The sequence below is a fragment of the Salvelinus namaycush genome, unplaced genomic scaffold (assembly GCF_016432855.1).
Source record: "Salvelinus namaycush isolate Seneca unplaced genomic scaffold, SaNama_1.0 Scaffold2661, whole genome shotgun sequence".
In the NCBI taxonomy this organism is placed as follows: domain Eukaryota; kingdom Metazoa; phylum Chordata; class Actinopteri; order Salmoniformes; family Salmonidae; genus Salvelinus; species Salvelinus namaycush.
Genome location: NW_024059521.1, coordinates 1 through 22,695, shown reverse-complemented (window position 1 = coordinate 22,695; position 22,695 = coordinate 1). Strand labels below are relative to the sequence as shown.

General features: G+C 49.7%; 1 long non-coding RNA gene across 1 annotated transcript; it reads left to right on the top strand.

Moving 5' to 3' along the window:
* The first annotated feature begins 485 nt into the window (after positions 1-485).
* LOC120039359 lies at positions 486-3,603 on the top strand. The gene is made up of 3 exons (XR_005475383.1): positions 486-892; positions 2,766-2,871; positions 3,240-3,603. It is a non-coding gene; the product is annotated as an uncharacterized LOC120039359 (long non-coding RNA).
* The last annotated feature ends 19,092 nt before the right edge of the window (positions 3,604-22,695 follow it).

The window sequence follows — 22,695 nt, the reverse complement described above, 5'->3', positions numbered from 1 at the left end:
TCTGAGGAAGTACAGTTCCCGCTCAGCCCAGTCAAAACTGTTCGCTGCTCTGGCACCCCAATGGTGGAACAAACTCCCTCACGACGCCAGGTCAGCGGAGTCAATCACCACCTTCCGGAGACACGTGAAACCCCACCCCACCCACCTCCTGAAACCCCACCTCTAATACCTAGGATAGGATAAAGTAATCCTTTTAACCCCCCCCCCCCCCCCCCCCCCCCCCCTTAAAAGATTTAGATGCACTATTGTAAAGTGGTTGTTCCACTGGATATCATAAGGTGAATGCACCAATTTGTAAGTCGCTCTGGATAAGAGCGTCTGCTAAATGACTTAAATGTAAATGTAATGATTCCTGTGATCCTTTTGGAAACTTTTGGATTACTTTGTGTACTCTGACTCTGCACCAGGTGGGAGATTCAGTACTGTAGTTGTACCTGTCTCATTGTAGTTACGGTATTACTACAGTATTAAAACTGTCACTACAGTGCTGCGGTAGCTGGGATTGTATGCTGCTGGAGTGAACCCTTTACAGTGCTGCGGTAGCTGGGATTGTATGCTGCTGGAGTGAACCCTTTACAGTGCTGCGGTAGCTGGGATTGTATGCTGCTGGAGTGAACCCTTTACAGTGCTGCGGTAGCTGGGATTGTATGCTGCTGGAGTGAACCCTTTAAGCCCTTCTGTGTTGTTTTTCTTGGGTGCCTTGTGACCGTGACGCATCATCTATAGAATATTGGTTTCAACTCTGGTTCTGAAACTCTATCGTTTATTATAAAGGTTGTCTGTTTCCTCTGTCTGCTCCACAGAACACTATGCTGTGAGTGAGCTGGTGAAAGCCTCCAAAGACGGACAGGATATAGACGGCGAGGTACTCACCTATCTGGAGCTGGCTCAGGTTGGTTTACTAGACCAGGATATAGACAGAGAGGTACTCACCTATCTGGAACTGGCTCAGGTTGGTTTACTAGAACAGGATATAGACAGAGAGGTACTCACCTATCTGGAACTGACTCAGGTTGGTTTACTAGAACAGGATATAGACAGAGAGGTACTCACCTATCTGGAATTGACTCAGGTTGGTTTACTAGAACAGGATATAGACAGAGAGGTACTCACCTATCTGGAATTGACTCAGGTTGGTTTACTAGAACAGGATATAGACAGCGAGGTACTCACCTATCTGGAACTGACTCAGGTTGGTTTACTAGAACAGGATATAGACAGAGAGGTACTCACCTATCTGGAATTGACTCAGGTTGGTTTACTAGAACAGGATATAGACAGAGAGGTACTCACCTATCTGTAACTGACTCAGGTTGGTTTACTAGAACAGGATATAGACAGAGAGGTACTCACCTATCTGGAACTGGCTCAGGTTGGTTTACTAGAACAGGATATAGACAGAGAGGTACTCACCTATCTGGAACTGACTCAGGTTGGTTTACTAGAACAGGATATAGACAGAGAGGTACTCACCTATCTGGAACTGACTCAGGTTGGTTTACTAGAACAGGATATAGACAGAGAGGTACTCACCTGTCTGGAACTGGCTCAGGTTGGTTTATTAGAACAGGATATAGACAGAGAGGTACTCACCTAGGATAATATTTCTACAGTTTTAAATATAGGATGATTTTTCTACAGTTTTAAATATAGGATGATTGATCTGCAGGTTTCAACATGGGGTGATTGATCTGCAGGTTTCAACATTGGGTGATTGATCTGCAGGTTTCAACATAGGATGATTGATCTGCAGGTTTCAACATAGGGTGATTGATCTGCAGGTTTCAACATAGGGTGATTGATCTGCAGGTTTCAACATGGGGTGATTGATCTGCAGGTTTCAACATAGGGTGATTGATCTGCAGGTTTCAACATGGGGTGATTGATCTGCAGGTTTCAACATGGGGTGATTGATCTGCAGGTTTCAACATGGGGTGATTGATCTGCAGGTTTCAACATGGGGTGATTGATCTGCAGGTTTCAACATAGGGTGATTGATCTGCAGGTTTCAACATAGGGTGATTGATCTGCAGGTTTCAACATGGGGTGATTGATCTGCAGGTTTCAACATGGGGTGATTGATCTGCAGGTTTCAACATGGGGTGATTGATCTGCAGGTTTCAACATGGGGTGATTGATCTGCAGGTTTCAACATGGGGTGATTGATCTGCAGGTTTCAACATGGGGTGATTGATCTGCAGGTTTCAACATGGGGTGATTGATCTGCAGGTTTCAACATGGGGTGATTGATCTGCAGGTTTCAACATGGGGTGATTGATCTGCAGGTTTCAACATGGGGTGATTGATCTGCAGGTTTCAACATGGGGTGATTGATCTGCAGGTTTCAACATGGGGTGATTGATCTGCAGGTTTCAACATGGGGTGATTGATCTGCAGGTTTCAACATGGGGTGATTGATCTGCAGGTTTCAACATGGGGTGATTGATCTGCAGGTTTCAACATGGGGTGATTGATCTGCAGGTTTCAACATGGGGTGATTGATCTGCAGGTTTCAACATGGGGTGATTGATCTGCAGGTTTCAACATAGGGTGATTGATCTGCAGGTTTCAACATGGGGTGATTGATCTGCAGGTTTCAACATGGGGTGATTGATCTGCAGGTTTCAACATGGGGTGATTGATCTGCAGGTTTCAACATGGGGTGATTGATCTGCAGGTTTCAACATGGGGTGATTGATCTGCAGGTTTCAACATAGGGTGATTGATCTGCAGTTTGAATGTATTTTCCTTTGTTTTTCTTCCAGTTCCATAATGCTAACCAGTTAGCAGCTTGGTGCCTACATCACATCTGCACTCACTACAACAATGTCTGTGCCAACTATCGCAAAGAGATCAAGGCCAAATCTGCAGGTGAGTTATTCATCCGCTAGTTCTGATCAGCACACAACCAACCATCACAATCAATGAAAGGTGAACACGGAACAATATGGTTTTAGACTTGTATTAATGAGTTTCCTGTCAGATAGTAAGGCAGATACCCTCTTCTCTTGATAATGTCCGCTGGTTTGTTATGTCCTTTCAATTTGTGATGAATGAAGACCTAGAAAACAAGGTGAGGGGACTTCCTATCTAATCAGTGACCTTAATGCATCACGTCCAAGGGAAGAGTGAAAACCTTCTATGGAATGAGTTTGCCACCTGTGTTCTGTACTGCCCAGTCTGTGGTAGCTACACTACATGTTGTCTGATGGTCTGCCGGTGTTGTGTTTTCCTCCCAGAGAACCAGGAATACTTTGAGAAGCACCGCTGGCCCCCGGTGTGGTACCTGAAGGAGGAGGACCACTACCAGCGGGTGAGGAAGGAGAGGGAGAAGGAGGACGTGGTTCTCAACAAACACCACAGCAGACGACGTTGGTGCTTCTGGAGCACCTCCCCTGCCGTGGCCTGAGAGGAGGTCTGAGGAGGGTCAGCCCCAAACCGCCCAGGGAATCTGCCACCTGCCCCGTGCTCCAGCTTCTAACCCTGCACCCCGCAAAGAGGTCCCACCTGCCCCGTGCTCCAGCTTCTAACCCTGCTCCCCGCAAAGAGGTCCCAACAACACACGCTGTCCCAACAACACACGCTGTCCCAACAACACACGCTGTCCCAACAACACACGCTGCGCTGGTCCCAACAACACACGCTGGTCCCAACAACACACGCTGGTCCCAACAACACACGCTGGTCCCAACAACACACGCTGGTCCCAACAACACACGCTGTCCCAACAACACACGCTGGTCCCAACAACACACGCTGTCCCCACAACACACGCTGTCCCCACAACACACGCTGTCCCCACAACACACGCTGTCCCAACAACACACGCTGTCCCAACAACACACGCTGTCCCAACAACACACGCTGTCCCAACAACACACGCTGTCCCAACAACACACGCTGTCCCCAACAACACACGCTGTCCCCAACAACACACGCTGTCCCAACAACACACGCTGTCCCAACAACACACGCTGGTCCCAACAACACACGCTGGTCCCAACAACACACGCTGGTCCCAACAACACACGCTGGTCCCAACAACACACGCTGTCCCAACAACACACGCTGTCCCAACAACACACGCTGTCCCAACAACACACGCTGTCCCAACAACACACGCTGTCCCAACAACACACGCTGTCCCAACAACACACGCTGTCCCAACAACACACGCTGGTCCCAACAACACACGCTGGTCCCAACAACACACGCTGGTCCCAACAACACACGCTGTCCCAACAACACACGCTGTCCCAACAACACACGCTGTCCCAACAACACACGCTGGTCCCAACAACACACGCTGTCCCAACAACACACGCTGGTCCCAACAACACACGCTGGTCCCAACAACACACGCTGGTCCCAATGTTTTACTGTTAGTTATTTTCTGTCTTAATGCTCAGATGATCTATCTGACGATGCACTGTCATGTGCCACCCTCTTCTCTTGATGCACTGTCATGTGCCACCCTCTTCTCTTGATACACTGTCATGTGCCACCCTCTTCTCTTGATGCACTGTCATGTGCCACCCTCTTCTCTTGATGCACTGTCATGTGCCACCCTCTTCTCTTGATGCACTGTCATGTGCCACCCTCTTCTCTTGATGCACTGTCAGGCCCTACCCTCTTCTCTTGATGCACTGTCATGTGCCACCCTCTTCTCTTGATGATACACTGTCAGGCCCTACCCTCTTCTCTTTATGATACACTGTCAGGTCCTACCCTCTTCTCTTAATACACTGTCAGGTCTTACCCTCTTCTCTTTATGATACACTGTCAGGTCCTACCCTCTTCTCTTGATGATACACTGTCAGGTCCTACCCTCTTCTCTTGATGATACACTGTCAGGTCCTACCCTCTTCTCTTGATGATACACTGTCAGGTCCTACCCTCTTCTCTTGATGATACACTGTCAGGTCCTACCCTCTTCTCTTTATGATACACTGTCAGGACCTACCCTCTTCTCTTTATGATACACTGTCAGGTCCTACCCTCTTCTCTTAATACACTGTCAGGTCTTACCCTCTTCTCTTTATGATACACTGTCAGGTCCTACCCTCTTCTCTTGATGATACACTGTCAGGTCCTACCCTCTTCTCTTGATGATACACTGTCAGGTCCTACCCTCTTCTCTTAATACACTGTCAGGTCCTACCCTCTTCTCTTAATACACTGTCAGGCCCTACCCTCTTCTATTGATGATACACTGTCAGGTCCTACCCTCTTCTCTTTATGATACACTGTCAGGTCCTACCCTCTTCTCTTTATGATACACTGTCAGGTCCTACCCTCTTCTCTTTATGATACACTGTCAGGTCCTACCCTCTTCTCTTAATACACTGTCAGGTCCTACCCTCTTCTCTTGATGATACACTGTCAGGTCCTACCCTCTTCTCTTCATGATACACTGTCAGGTCCTACCCTCTTCTCTTTATGATACACTGTCAGGTCTTACCCTCTTCTCTTAATACACTGTCAGGTCCTACCCTCTTCTCTTAATACACTGTCAGGTCCTACCCTCTTCTATTGATGATACACTGTCAGGCCCTACCCTCTTCTATTGATGAGACACTGTCAGGCCCTACCCTCTTCTCTTGATGATACACTGTCAGGCCCTACCCTCTTCTATTGATGATACACTGTCAGGTCCTACCCTCTTCTCTTGATGATACACTGTCAGGCCCTACCCTCTTCTCTTAATACACTGTCAGGCCCTACCCTCTTCTCTTGATGATACACTGTCAGGCCCTACCCTCTTCTCTTCATGATACACTGTCAGGTCCTACCCTCTTCTCTTTATGATACACTGTCAGGTCCTACCCTCTTCTATTGATGATACACTGTCAGGCCCTACCCTCTTCTCTTTATGATACACTGTCAGGCCCTACCCTCTTCTCTTAATACACTGTCAGGCCCTACCCTCTTCTCTTAATACACTGTCAGGCCCTACCCTCTTCTATTGATGATACACTGTCAGGCCCTACCCTCTTCTATTGATGATACACTGTCAGGCCCTACCCTCTTCTCTTGATGATACACTGTCAGGCCCTACCCTCTTCTATTGATGATACACTGTCAGGTCCTACCCTCTTCTCTTGATGATACACTGTCAGGCCCTACCCTCTTCTCTTAATACACTGTCAGGCCCTACCCTCTTCTCTTGATGATACACTGTCAGGCCCTACCCTCTTCTCTTCATGATACACTGTCAGGTCCTACCCTCTTCTCTTTATGATACACTGTCAGGTCCTACCCTCTTCTATTGATGATACACTGTCAGGCCCTACCCTCTTCTCTTTATGATACACTGTCAGGCCCTACCCTCTTCTCTTAATACACTGTCAGGCCCTACCCTCTTCTCTTAATACACTGTCAGGCCCTACCCTCTTCTATTGATGATACACTGTCAGGCCCTACCCTCTTCTCTTGATGATACACTGTCAGGTTCTACCCTCTTCTCTTGATGATACACTGTCAGGTCCTACCCTCTTCTCTTGACGATACACTGTCAGGCCCTACCCTCTTCTCTTAATACACTGTCAGGTCCTACCCTCTTCTCTTGATGATACACTGTCAGGTCCTACCCTCTTCTCTTGATGATACACTGTCAGGCCCTACCCTCTTCTATTGATGATACACTGTCAGGTCCTACCCTCTTCTCTTGATGATACACTGTCAGGCCCTACCCTCTTCTATTGATGATACACTGTCAGGCCCTACCCTCTTCTATTGATGATACACTGTCAGGCCCTACCCTCTTCTCTTGATGATACACTGTCAGGTCCTACCCTCTTCTCTTGATGATACACTGTCAGGCCCTACCCTCTTCTCTTGATGATACACTGTCAGGCCCTACCCTCTTCTCTTGATGATACACTGTCAGGCCCTACCCTCTTCTCTTGATGATACACTGTCAGGCCCTACCCTCTTCTCTTGATGATGCACTGTCAGGCCCTACCCTCTTCTCTTGATGATACACTGTCAGGTCCTACCCTCTCTGCTTGGGTCCACATGAATAACCTCCACACGACAGGGCTCTACAGAGGGTCCATTAATATGTAGCTGTGCGACCTGGAGCTCCAGTGCACCTAGAAACAGGATTCTAGCCACGTTGTCCAACCTGTCAACGTGGTGTGGTATGTGCTTGCTGTTAGACATGTAACATTATGGATGTATATTGTGATTGTTGATGTTAGCTGCAGTCACTGACACCAGCCCTGGATCTAAGTCTGAATCATAAATGATGCAAAAATAACTCTGAACCTGATGAAACACAGGACCTGTTCATAGACGGGGCTTCATGCCGCCGTGGAATAACAACAACAACGTTGAAAGTACGTCTTGTGCTCACTGGGATACCGATACAGCTCCAGGGATAAACAGAGCTCCTGATTGATACAGCTCCAGGGATAAACAGAGCTCCTGATCGCTACAGCTCCAGGGATAAACAGAGCTCCTGATTGATACAGCTCCAGGGATAAACAGAGCTCCTGATTGATACAGCTCCAGGGATAAACAGAGCTCCTGATTGAACCGATCCCCAGGTCGGTATATTTAACCCAGGTGGAGGTCTGTATTCTTAAACACCTGATTGTTCCTTTAACCCACCTGGTGATGGTAAAGGGGAAACTCTATACTTGAAATCAATGTGTTTTTATTCATCAGCTAGTAGGCTTTCTTTAGTTATCCAAAGCCATAACTAGTCAGTTTATCATATTTTAATATATATACCATGTGATTATTTATTTGTTGGTGATATTTACTATAGAAACCAAGTTGCTGGTTCTCTTGGTTCCTGCTGTCAAAGGTCTTTGATCTAGCTGCTCGTCATCCTTCATCTTCTTCATAACCAAGTGGCTGGTTCTCTTGGTTCCTGCTGTCAAAGGTCTTTGATCTAGCTGCTCGTCATCCTTCATCTTCTTCATAACCAAGTGGCTGGTTCTCTTGGTTCCTGCTGTCAAAGGTCTTTGATCTAGCTGCTCGTCATCCTTCATCTGCTTTATAACCAAGTGGCTGGTTCTCTTGGTTCCTGCTGTCAAAGGTCTTTGATCTAGCTGCTCGTCATCCTTCATCTTCTTCATAACCAAGTGGCTGGTTCTCTTGGTTCCTGCTGTCAAAGGTCTTTGATCTAGCTGCTCGTCATCCTTCATCTTCTTCATAACCAAGTGGCTGGTTCTCTTGGTTCCTGCTGTCAAAGCTCTTTGATCTAGCTTCTCGTCATCCTTCATCTGCTTTATAACCAAGTGGCTGGTTCTCTTGGTTCCTGCTGTCAAAGGTCTTTGATCTAGCTGCTCATCATCCTTCATCTTCTTCATAATCAAGTGGCTGGTTCTCTTGGTTCCTGCTGTCAAAGGTCTTTGATCTAGCTGCTCATCATCCTTCATTTTCTTTTTTAAAGGGAATGTTGTTGAATAAATGATTGATTTTACTTAATTGCTTTATTCTAGTTTTCCTTTGAACTGCCCAGTGTATTTCCTAGGGTCTGGACTGTTGGTCTAAAGGTTAATGCAGACAATATGTCATGTTTCAATCCTCAGACTGAGACCAGCCTGAGTGCCAGTCTGTTCCTGCTACTATGTTTGGCGTGACAATTCCATAAGGAGTTGGCAAGAGAGCAGACATGTTTGTTTCACATACCTATCAATAATACTATTTGAATCAAATTCAGATGTAATGTTTGTTTCACATACCTATTAATAATGCTATTGAATCAAATTCAGATGTAATGTTTGTTTCACATACCTATCAATAATACTATTGAATCAAATTCAGATGTAATGTTTGTTTCACATACCTATTAATAATGCTATTGAATCAAATTCAGATGTAATGTTTGTTTCACATACCTATTAATAATGCTATTGAATCAAATTCAGATGTAATATTTGTTTCACATACCTATTAATAATGCTATTGAATCAAATTCAGATGTAATGTTTGTTTCATATACCTATTAATAATGTTATTGTAATCATGGGTTTATTGTTTTGAGTGGCGCACCATCAGCTGAACCTGCCATGTAGAACAAGTTATTCAACTGATCAGAGTTCAGTCCAGCCCTGTTATATAGAAGGATCTGTTGCTGTTATGGAAGGCTTCCGTGTCAACATCAGAGGGAGAGAGAAAGGTTTGGCAACAACCGCTCAGCCTCACTCTGTCAGCAGAGGAGCAGCCTGTACCCAAGCTGTCACTCTGTCAGCAGAGGAGCAGCCTGTACCCAAGCTGTCACTCTGTCAGCAGAGGAGCAGCCTGTACCCAAGCTGTCACTCTGTCAGCAGAGGAGCAGCCTGTACCCAAGCTGTCACTCTGTCAGCAGAGGAGCAGCCTGTACCCAAGCTGTCACTCTGTCAGCAGAGGAGCAGCCTGTACCCAAGCTGTCACTCTGTCAGCAGAGGAGCAGCCTGTACCCAAGCTGTCACTCCGAGGAGCCAGACCAACACTGTATACATAACAGCCCTGGAACACAATGTCACATTCTATTATTAGTAAGGATCATTATTATATTACCTGGTGATTCTATAACCAATGTCAACATGAGTGTATTGAAATCAACTTACAATAAAAGTAAGTTGTGGTTCCAGTATATGGACTGTATGGGTTGTAAGAGTGTCTTCATTTGCTTCCTGTCTTAAGTCCCAACCTATTATAACAGCTGTTATTCATGTTAATATTCTAGAACATTGTTAACCTTCTAGAAGGTCTGCATTCCAGAACCTTGTTAACATTCTAGAACTTTGATGGCATTATAGAATGTTGTCCGCGTTCTGGAACGTTGTTGGCCCTTTCGATCTCTGCTTTGCACATCCCACAGTCATCCTGTCTTGTTTGTGAGAGAAGAGGAAACTCCTATTACATAAGAGGAGTGGTGCAGAGCAGGGTGCACTGCCACTGGCCCTGTATGTGGTGCAGGGTGCACTGCCACTGGCCCTGTATGTGGTGCAGGGTGCACTGCCACTGGCCCTGTATGTGGTGCAGAGCAGGGTGCACTGCCACTGACCCTGTATGTGGTGCAGAGCAGCGTGCACTGCCACTGACCCTGTATGTGGTGCAGAGCAGGGTGCACTGCCACTGACCCTGTATGTGGTGCAGGGTGCACTGCCACTGACCCTGTATGTGGTGCAGAGCAGGGTGCACTGCCACTGACCCTGTATGTGGTGCAGAGCAGCGTGCACTGCCACTGACCCTGTATGTGGTGCAGAGCAGGGTGCACTGCCACTGACCCTGTATGTGGTGCAGAGCAGGGTGCACTGCCACTGACCCTGTATGTGGTGCAGAGCAGGGTGCACTGCCACTGGCCCTGTATGTGGTGCAGAGCAGGGTGCACTGCCACTGACCCTGTATGTGGTGCAGAGCAGGGTGCACTGACCCTGTATGTGGTGCAGAGCAGGGTGCACTGCCACTGACCCTGTATGTGGTGCAGAGCAGGGTGCACTGCCACTGACCCTGTATGTGGTGCAGAGCAGGGTGCACTGCCACTGACCCTGTATGTGGTGCAGAGCAGGGTGCACTGCCACTGACCGTGTATGTGGTGCAGAGCAGGGTGCACTGCCACTGACCGTGTATGTGGTGCAGAGCAGGGTGCACTGCCACTGACCCTGTATGTGGTGCAGAGCAGGGTGCACTGCCACTGACCCTGTATGTGGTGCAGAGCAGGGTGCACTGCCACTGACCCTGTATGTGGTGCAGAGCAGGGTGCACTGCCACTGACCCTGTATGTGGTGCAGAGCAGGGTGCACTGCCACTGACCCTGTATGTGGTGCAGAGCAGGGTGCACTGCCACTGACCCTGTATGTGGAGCAGAGCAGGGTGCACTGCCACTGACCCTGTATGTGGTGCAGAGCAGGGTGCACTGCCACTGACCCTGTATGTGGTGCAGGGTGCACTGCCACTGACCCTGTATGTGGTGCAGAGCAGGGTGCACTGCCACTGACCCTGTATGTGTTGCAGGGTGTACTGCCACTGACCGTGTATGTGGTGCAGAGCAGGGTGCACTGCCACTGACCCTGTATGTGGTGCAGAGCAGGGTGCACTGCCACTGACCCTGTATGTGGTGCAGAGCAGGGTGCACTGCCACTGACCCTGTATGTGGTGCAGAGCAGGGTGTACTGCCACTGACCCTGTATGTGGTGCAGAGCAGGGTGCACTGCCACTGACCCTGTATGTGGTGCAGAGCAGGGTGCACTGCGACTGACCCTGTATGTGGTGCAGAGCAGGGTGCACTGCCACTGACCGTGTATGTGGTGCAGAGCAGGGTGCACTGCCACTGACCCTGTATGTGGTGCAGAGCAGGGTGCACTGCCACTGACCCTGTATGTGGTGCAGAGCAGGGTGCACTGCCACTGACCCTGTATGTGGTGCAGAGCAGGGTGCACTGCCACTGACCCTGTATGTGGAGCAGAGCAGGGTGCACTGCCACTGACCCTGTATGTGGTGCAGGGTGCACTGCCACTGACCCTGTATGTGTTGCAGGGTGCACTGCCACTGACCCTGTATGTGGTGCAGAGCAGGGTGCACTGCCACTGACCCTGTATGTGTTGCAGGGTGTACTGCCACTGACCGTGTATGTGGTGCAGAGCAGGGTGCACTGCCACTGACCCTGTATGTGGTGCAGAGCAGGGTGCACTGCCACTGACCCTGTATGTGGTGCAGAGCAGGGTGCACTGCCACTGACCCTGTATGTGGTGCAGAGCAGGGTGCACTGCCACTGACCCTGTATGTGGTGCAGAGCAGGGTGCACTGCCACTGACCCTGTATGTGGTGCAGAGCAGGGTGCACTGCCACTGACCCTGTATGTGGTGCAGAGCAGGGTGCACTGCCACTGACCCTGTATGTGGTGCAGAGCAGGGTGCACTGCCACTGACCCTGTATGTGGAGCAGAGCAGGGTGCACTGCCACTGACCCTGTATGTGGTGCAGAGCAGGGTGCACTGCCACTGACCCTGTATGTGGTGCAGGGTGCACTGCCACTGACCCTGTATGTGGTGCAGAGCAGGGTGCACTGCCACTGACCCTGTATGTGGTGCAGAGCAGGGTGCACTGCCACTGACCCTGTATGTGGAGCAGAGCAGGGTGCACTGCCACTGACCCTGTATGTGGTGCAGAGCAGGGTGCACTGCCACTGACCCTGTATGTGGTGCAGGGTGCACTGCCACTGACCCTGTATGTGTTGCAGGGTGCACTGCCACTGACCCTGTATGTGGTGCAGAGCAGGGTGCACTGCCACTGACCGTGTATGTGGTGCAGAGCAGGGTGCACTGCCACTGACCCTGTATGTGGTGCAGAGCAGGGTGCACTGCCACTGACCCTGTATGTGGTGCAGAGCAGGGTGCACTGCCACTGACCCTGTATGTGGTGCAGAGCAGGGTGCACTGCCACTGACCGTGTATGTGGTGCAGAGCAGGGTGCACTGCCACTGACCCTGTATGTGGTGCAGAGCAGGGTGCACTGCCACTGACCCTGTATGTGGTGCAGAGCAGGGTGCACTGCCACTGACCGTGTATGTGGTGCAGAGCAGGGTGCACTGCCACTGACCCTGTATGTGGTGCAGAGCAGGGTGCACTGCCACTGACCGTGTATGTGGTGCAGAGCAGGGTGCACTGCCACTGACCGTGTATGTGGTGCAGAGCAGGGTGCACTGCCACTGACCGTGTATGTGGTGCAGAGCAGGGTGCACTGCCACTGACCCTGTATGTGGTGCAGAGCAGGGTGCACTGCCACTGACCGTGTATGTGGTGCAGAGCAGGGTGCACTGCCACTGACCCTGTATGTGGTGCAGAGCAGGGTGTACTGCCACTGACCGTGTATGTGGTGCAGAGCAGGGTGCACTGCCACTGACCCTGTATGTGGTGCAGAGCAGGGTGCACTGCCACTGACCGTGTATGTGGTGCAGAGCAGGGTGCACTGCCACTGACCCTGTATGTGGAGCAGAGCAGGGTGCACTGCCACTGACCCTGTATGTGGTGCAGAGCAGGGTGCACTGCCACTGACCCTGTATGTGGTGCAGAGCAGGGTGCACTGCCACTGACCCTGTATGTGGTGCAGAGCAGGGTGCACTGCCACTGACCCTGTATGTGGTGCAGAGCAGGGTGCACTGCCACTGACCCTGTATGTGGAGCAGAGCAGGGTGCACTGCCACTGACCCTGTATGTGGAGCAGAGCAGGGTGCACTGCCACTGACCCTGTATGTGTTGCAGGGTGCACTGCCACTGACCCTGTATGTGGTGCAGAGCAGGGTGCACTGCCACTGACCCTGTATGTGTTGCAGGGTGTACTGCCACTGACCGTGTATGTGGTGCAGAGCAGGGTGCACTGCCACTGACCCTGTATGTGGTGCAGAGCAGGGTGCACTGCCACTGACCCTGTATGTGGTGCAGAGCAGGGCGCACTGCCACTGACCGTGTATGTGGTGCAGAGCAGGGCGCACTGCCACTGACCGTGTATGTGGTGCAGAGCAGGGTGCACTGCCACTGACCGTGGTGCTGGATTGTGTGTCAACTGAAGATTGCACTAAGTCCCAGGCTTGGCAGGGTGGGAGGAGTTACTGAGTGACACTCCCGGGATAAACCGCAGGAAGAGGAGCGGTAATCACATGCTGAGCTGCTGGACGGGGTGGTGTTAGGGTGGTGTTAGGGTGGAACAGGGTGGTGTTAGGATGGTGTTAGGGTGGTGTTAGGGTGGGACAGGGAACAGGGTGGTGTTAGGGTGGGACAGGGAGCAGGGTGGTGTTAGGGTGGGACACGGTGGTGTTAGGGTGGGACAGGGAGCAGGGTGGTGTTAGGGTGGGACAGGGTGGTGTTAGGGTGGGACAGGGTGGTGTTAGGGTGGAACAGCGTGGTGTTAGGATGGGACAGGGATCAGGGTGGTGTTAGGATGGGACAGGGTGGTGTTAGGGTGGGACAGGGAGCAGGGTGGTGTTAGGATGGGACAGGGTGGTGTTAGGGTGGGACAGGGTGGTGTTAGGGTGGGACAAGGTGGTGTTAGGATGGGACAGGGTGGTGTTAGGATGGGACAGGGAGCAGGGTGGTGTTAGGATGGGACAGGGTGGTGTTAGGGTGGAACAGCGTGGTGTTAGGATGGGACAGGGAGCAGGGTGGTGTTAGGATGGGACAGGGAACAGGGTGGTGTTAGGATGGGACAGGGAGCAGGGTGGTGTTAGGATGGTGTTAGGGTGGGACAGGGAACAGGGTGGTGTTAGGGTGGGACAGGGAGCAGGGTGGTGTTAGGGTGGGACAGGGAGCAGGGTGGTGTTAGGGTGGGACAGGGTGGTGTTAGGGTGGGACAGGGTGGGACAGGGTGGTGTTAGGGTGGAACAGCGTGGTGTTAGGATGGGACAGGGAGCAGGGTGGTGTTAGGATGGGACAAGGTGGTGTTAGGGTGGGACAGGGTGGTGTTAGGATGGGACAGGGAGCAGGGTGGTGTTAGGATGGGACAGGGTGGTGTTAGGGTGGGACAGGGTGGTGTTAGGATGGGACAGGGTGGTGTTAGGATGGGACAGGGTGGTGTTAGGGTGGGACAGGGAGCAGGGTGGTGTTAGGGTGGGACAGGGAGCAGGGTGGTGTTAGGGTGGGACAGGGAGCAGGGTGGTGTTAGGGTGGGACAGGGAGCAGGGTGGTGTTAGGGTGGGACGGGGAGCAGGGTGGTGTTAGGGTGGGACGGGGAGCAGGGTGGTGTTAGGGTGGGACGGGGAGCAGGGTGGTGTTAGGGTGGGACGGGGAACAGGGTGGTGTTAGGGTGGGACGGGGAGCAGGGTGGTGTTAGGGTGGGACGGGGAGCAGGGTGGTGTTAGGGTGGGACGGGGAGCAGGGTGGTGTTAGGGTGGGACGGGGAACAGGGTGGTGTTAGGGTGGGACAGGGAGCAGGGTGGTGTTAGGATGGGACAGGGTGGTGTTAGGGTGGGACAGGGAGCAGGGTGGTGTTCGGGTGGGACAGGGTGGTGTTAGGGTGGGACAGGGAACAGGGTGGTGTTAGGGTGGGACAGGGAACAGGGTGGTGTTAGGGTGGGACGGGGAGCAGGGTGGTGTTAGGGTGGGACAGGGAACAGGGTGGTGTTAGGGTGGGACAGGGAGCAGGGTGGTGTTAGGATGGGACAGGGTGGTGTTAGGATGGGACAGGGAGCAGGGTGGTGTTAGGGTGGGACAGGGTGGTGTTAGGATGGGACAGGGTGGTGTTAGGATGGGACAGGGAGCAGGGTGGTGTTAGGATGGGACAGGGTGGTGTTAGGCTGGGACAGGGAGCAGGGTGGTGTTAGGATGGGACAGGGTGGTGTTAGGATGGGACAGGGTGGTGTTAGGATGGGACAGGGAGCAGGGTGGTGTTAGGATGGGACAGGGTGGTGTTAGGGTGGAACAGCGTGGTGTTAGGATGGGACAGGGAGCAGGGTGGTGTTAGGATGGGACAGGGAACAGGGTGGTGTTAGGATGGGACAGGGAGCAGGGTGGTGTTAGGGTGGGACAGGGTGGTGTTAGGGTGGGACAGGGAGCAGGGTGGTGTTAGGGTGGGACAGGGAATAGGGTGGTGTTAGGGTGGGACAGGGAACAGGGTGGTGTTAGGGTGGGACAGGGAACAGGGTGGTGTTAGGGTGGGACAGGGAGCAGGATGGGACAGGGAACAGCGTGGTGTTAGGGTGGGACAGGGAACAGGGTGGTGTTAGGGTGGGACAGGGAACAGGGTGGTGTTAGGGTGGGACAGGGAGCAGGGTGGTGTTAGGGTGGGACAGAGAACAGGGTGGTGTTAGGGTGGGACAGGGAACAGGGTGGTGTTAGGATGGGACAGGGAGCAGGGTGGTGTTAGGGTGGAGCAGGGTGGTGTTAGGGTGGGACAGGGAGCAGGGTGGTGTTAGGGTGGGACAGGGAGCAGGGTGGTGTTAGGGTAGGACGGGGAGCAGGGTGGTGTTAGGGTGGGACAGGGAACAGGGTGGTGTTAGGGTGGGACAGGGAACAGGGTGGTGTTAGGGTGGGACAGGGAGCAGGGTGGTGTTAGTTCCTGCTCCCTGTCCCACCCTAACACCACCCTGCTCCCTGTCCCACACCACCCTGCTCCCTGTCCCACACCACCCTGTCCCTGTCCAACACCACCCTGCTCCCTGTCCCACCCTAACACCACCCTGCTCCCTGTCCCACACCACCCTGTCCCTGTCCCACACCACCCTGCTCCCTGTCCCACCCTAACACCACCCTGCTCCCTGTCCCACACCACCCTGCTCCCTGTCCCACCCTAACACCACCCTGCTCCCTGTCCCACCCTAACACCATCCTGCTCCCTGTCCCACCCTAACACCACCCTGCTCCCTGTCCCACACCACCCTGTCCCTGTCCCACACCACCCTGCTCCCTGTCCCACCCTAACACCACCCTGTTCCCTCCCCAGTGTTCATAAATATAGAGCTAGGGAAGCCATAGTATGAGTGTGCTCTCTGTGCTGATATAACAGGATTAGAGAGAGGTCAACAGTGGTCAACAGTGGGATGAGTCGGAATTGACCGGCCCAAATGCTCTACTCTGGCTCCATCTAGTGGTCCAGAAACATAATGACAACACTAACGTAGTTTAGGACGGTGTTAGGACAACAAACCTCTTATATCACGGCCATTTGTTAACGTACAAAATTGTATCATATTTTTCCATGAGAAATAACGTTCTAATTATTCCTAATAAAAATGAAATTATTAGGCTATTTGACAGATATTTAGCGAACAGGTTGGCCTATGTCCAGAACCCCATATTTAGCTAATTCACTATCTTTGTTAGGATTATTTTCCAAACATGTTTTAGGCTACTTTAATATTTTCAAAAAAAATATTTTCGATTACTGTGAAGGAAATATTATAATGGCTGCCTGGATTAAAATGTTTTTGTTTATGTTTCTATTTATCTCTACTGGCACATCATCATCTGCACATCTATCACTCCAGTATTGATGCTAAATTGTAATTATTTCACCTCTAGGGCCTATTTATTGCCTTACCTCCCTACTCTTCTACATTTGCACACACTGTATAAAGTTTTTTCTATTGTGTTATTGACTGTATGTTTGTTTATTCCATGTGTAACTCTGTGTTGTTGTTTGTGTCGCACTGCTTTGCTTTATCTTGGCCAGGTTGCAGTTGTAAATGAGAACTTGTTCTCAACTGGCCTACCTGGTTAAATAAAGGTGAAATAAAATAAAACTAAGCGATCATGGAAAACTATGGTTTAACATCTAGTTCATAGTGAAATAACTGCATTACACTGACCTAATAACCCACAATAACCCACACTGTCCTAATAACCCACACTGACCTAATAACCCACAATAACCCACACTGTCCTAATAACCCACAATAACCCACACTGTCCTAATAACCCACAATAACCCACACTGTCCTAATAACCCACACTGACCTAATAACCCACAATAACCCACACTGACCTAATAACCCACAATAACCCACACTGTCCTAATAACCCACAATAACCCACACTGTCCTAATAACCCACACTGTCCTAATAACCCACAATAACCCACACTGTCCTAATAACCCACAATAACCCACACTGTCCTAATAACCCACAATAACCCACACTGTCCTAATAACCCACACTGTCCTAATAACCCACAATAACCCACACTGACCTAATAACCCACACTGTCCTAATAACCCACAATAACCCACACTGTCCTAATAACCCACACTGTCCTAATAACCCACAATAACCCACACTGTCCTAATAGCCCACAATAACCCACACTGTCCTAATAACCCACACTGACCTAATAACCCACAATAACCCACACTGACCTAATAACCCACAATAACCCACACTGTCCTAATAACCCACAATAACCCACACTGTCCTAATAACCCACACTGTCCTAATAACCCACAATAACCCACACTGTCCTAATAACCCACAATAACCCACACTGTCCTAATAACCAACAATAACCCACACTGTCCTAACAACCCACAATAACCCACACTGTCCTAATAACCCACACTGACCTAATAACCCACAATAACCCACACTGACCTAATAACCCACAATGTCCTAATAACCCACACTGACCTAATAACCCACAATGTCCTAATAACCCACAATAACCCACACTGTCCTAATAACCCACAATAACCCACACTGTCCTAATAACCCACAATAACCCACACTGTCCTAATAACCCACACTGTCCTAATAACCCACAATAACCCACACTGTCCTAATAACCCACAGTGTCCTAATAACCCACAATAACCCACAGTGTCCTAATAACCCACAATAACCCACACTGTCCTAATAACCCACAGTGTCCTAATAACCCACAATAACCCACACTGTCCTAATAACCCACATGCTCCTATTGAATCCTTCCAGTAGCACTCCCTGCCCCACAGTTCTGTGGTGAAAAAGAGCAGTCGTGGTAATAACCACTGGGTAATAACCACTGGGTAATAACCACTGGGTAATAACCACCATGTAATAACCACTGGGTAATAACCACTGGGTAATAACTATATACCTACCAGTGAGCCAGCCGTGGTAATAACCACTGGGTAATAACCACAGGGTAATAACCACGGGGTAATAACCACGGGGTAATAACCACGGGGTAATAACCACGGGGTAATAACCACTGGGTAATAACCACTCGGTAATAACTATACACCTACCAGTGAGCCAGCCGTGGTAATAACCACTGGGTAATAACCACTGGGTAATAACCACTCGGTAATAACTATACACCTACCAGTGAGCCAGCCGTGGTAATAACCACTGGGTAATAACCACTGGGTAATAACCACTCGGTAATAACTATACACCTACCAGTGAGCCAGCCGTGGTAATAACCACTGGGTAATAACCACTGGGTAATAACCACTCGGTAATAACTATACACCTACCAGTGAGCCAGCCGTGGTAATAACCACTGGGTAATAACCACTGGGTAATAACCACTGGGTAATAACCACTGGGTAATAACTGAGCCAGCCGGGGTAATAACCACTGGGTAATAACCACTGGGTAATAACCACTGGGTAATAACTGAGCCAGTCGTGGTAATAACCACTGGGTAATAACCACTGGGTAATAACCACTGGGTAATAACCACTGGGTAATAACTGAGCCAGCCGGGGTAATAACCACTGGGTAATAACCACTGGGTAATAACCACTGGGTAATAACCACTGGGTAATAACTGAGCCAGCCGGGGTAATAACCACTGGGTAATAACCACTGGGTAATAACCACTGGGTAATAACCACTGGGTAATAACCACTGGGTAATAACCACTGGGTAATAACTGAGCCAGTCGGGGTAATAACCACTGGGTAATAACCACTGGGTAATAACCACTGGGTAATAACCACTGGGTAATAACCACTGGGTAATAACCACCGGGTAATAACCACCGGGTAATAACCACAGGGTAATAACCACCATGTAATAACCACTGGGTAATAACCACTGGGTAATAACCACAGGGTAATAACCACTGGGTAATAACCACTGGGTAATAACCACAGGGTAATAACCACCATGTAATAACCACTGGGTAATAACCACAGGGTAATAACCACCATGTAATAACCACTGGGTAATAACCACAGGGTAATAACCACTGGGTAATAACCACTGGGTAATAACCACTGGGTAATAACCACTGGGTAATAACTGAGCCAGCCGGGGTAATAACCACTGGGTAATAACCACCATGTAATAACCACCGGGTAATAACCACAGGGTAATAACCACAGGGTAATAACCACAGGGTAATAACCACAGGGTAATAACCACAGGGTAATAACCACCGGGTAATAACCACCGGGTAATAACCACCGGGTAATAACCACGGGGTAATAACCACGGGGTAATAACCACCGGGTAATAACCACCGGGTAATAACCACCGGGTAATAACCACCATGTAATAACCACCGGGTAATAACCACGGGGTAATAACCACCATGTAATAACCACCGGGTAATAACCACTGGGTAATAACCACTGGGTAATAACCACTGGGTAATAACCACCGGGTAATAACCACCGGGTAATAACCACAGGGTAATAACCACCGGGTAATAACCACCGGGTAATAACCACGGGGTAATAACCACTGGGTAATAACCACCGGGTAATAACCACGGGGTAATAACTGAGTCAGGCGACTCTACCTGCACGCTCCATAGAATGACACTACAGCCTATCTCGCGCCACAGACACGTTTTGCCCGGGAAATATTAGGACCTTCGAGCTTGAAACTTGTTGAAGACGAAGGACTTGATGTCGGGGTTTTTATAATCTTATAGCTTTGTGATAATACATATTTGATATAGGTTTATGGATTTTGCGCGACTGAGAATCTGAGCAGCTGTCCGGAGTTGAGAAGTGTTCAACATGGCTTCCACCACAGGTGACCGCCGAGACTCACAGGTGAGGATCCTACCGTCCTTTCCCTTCACACAGGTACCAACACGGTTTCATTTAACATTTATACCCCTGGTCATTCAGCATAATCAGGCTTTCTGAAATTACACACACTTTGTGTTATTCTGCAACTGGGCTACAGTATTGTGTCGCAAGAACGTGGAGTGAAAGTTTTGCTTTCACTTATTCTGTTCGTAACGTGTGATTTAGAGAGGTTTAGAAAACGTATATAGACTACAAATTGTAACAGTAAATTGACCTGTCAACTTTAGCCTGTTCATATGGGAGTTTACTCGTTTTTCCCTACTCTATTTTTCTCTGTTAACCTACATTGAAGCTCATTCATCGTTCACTAAATTCGTATACTAACATTTTCTGCAGACTTTTCTTGACGTCGTATTATTATGCTACTTTATGCTAATCAGTTCGTTTGCACATTTTTCCTTACTGTACAGTTATACTGTTATAAAGGGTTATAATACAATGACATGACATTGGATCCACATAATGAATTTGAACCGAAAACCTTGGTAGTGACACATAAAGTGTAGGATTGTTCTATTGTAGAATAGTGGTTAGTTGTTCTACGTAAAGCGCATAGGCTAACTGATCCCTCATAGCAGCCTACCAGCACCAGCCTGATGTAACAAAACGCATTCAGAGTTAATGGCTGATCTATTCTGTGGCTATAAAGCAACCTCCACCCCACTAATCCCTATTGTCTAGAAGTCAAGGAGTGGTTTTGGGAGAGAACAAACAAATTAAAAGCCTTGCTCTAGGGCAGAGTTCCAAATGGCACCCTATTTACATAGTGTCCTATGGGGTCTGGTCGAAGAAGTGCCCTATATAGGGAATAGGGTGCCATTTGGAATGCAGTATGATCCTAGTGGACTCAATATTCTGGAGAAACAGGTTCTGAGGTAATGGTGTCGCTGATTAACAGTTTCCTGGAAATGACTGTGGTTGTATCTCAAACAGCACCCTATTCCCTATGTAGTGGCCCTGGTCTAAAGTAGAGCAGCACCCTATTCCCTATATAGTGGCCCTGGTCTAAAGTAGTGCACCATCCTATTCCCTATGTAGTGGCCCTGGTCTAAAGTAGTGCAGCACCCTATTCCCTATATAGTGGCCCTGGTCTAAAGTAGTGCAGCAGCCTATTCCCTATGTAGTGGCCCTGGTCTAAAGTAGTGCAGCACCCTATTCCCTATGTAGTGGCCCTGGTCTAAAGTAGTGCAGCACCCTATTCCCTATGTAGTGGCCCTGGTCTAAAGTAGTGCAGCACCCTATTCCCTATATAGTGGCCCTGGTCTAAAGTAGTGCAGCACCCTATTCCCTATATAGTGGCCCTGGTCTAAAGTAGTGCAGCACCCTATTCCCTATGTAGTGGCCCTGGTCTAAAGTAGAGCAGCACCCTATTCCCTATATAGTGGCCCTGGTCTAAAGTAGTGCACCATCCTATTCCCTATGTAGTGGCCCTGGTCTAAAGTAGTGCAGCACCCTATTCCCTATGTAGTGGCCCTGGTCTAAAGTAGTGCAGCACCCTATTCCCTATATAGTGGCCCTGGTCTAAAGTAGTGCAGCACCCTATTCCCTATATAGTGGCCCTGGTCTAAAGTAGTGCAGCACCCTATTCCCTATGTAGTGGCCCTGGTCTAAAGTAGTGCAGCACCCTATTCCCTATATAGTGGCCCTGGTCTAAAGTAGTGCAGCACCCTATTCCCTATGTAGTGGCCCTGGTCTAAAGTAGTGCAGCACCCTATTCCCTATATAGTGGCCCTGGTCTAAAGTAGTGCACCATCCTATTCCCTATATAGTGGCCCTGGTCTAAAGTAGTGCAGCACCCTATTCCCTATATAGTGGCCCTGGTCTAAAGTAGTGCAGCAGCCTATTCCCTATATAGTGGCCCTGGTCTAAAGTAGTGCAGCAGCCTATTCCCTATATAGTGGCCCTGGTCTAAAGTAGTGCAGCACCCTATTCCCTATATAGTGGCCCTGGTCTAAAGTAGTGCAGCACCCTATTCCCTATATAGTGGCCCTGGTCTAAAGTAGTGCAGCACCCTATTCCCTATATAGTGGCCCTGGTCTAAAGTAGTGCAGCACCCTATTCCCTATATAGTGGCCCTGGTCTAAAGTAGTGCAGCACCCTATTCCCTATATAGTGGCCCTGGTCTAAAGTAGTGCAGCACCCTATTCCCTATAGTGGCCCTGGTCTAAAGTAGTGCAGCACCCTATTTCCCTATAGTGGCCCTGGTCTAAAGTAGTGCAGCACCCTATTCCCTATGTAGTGGCC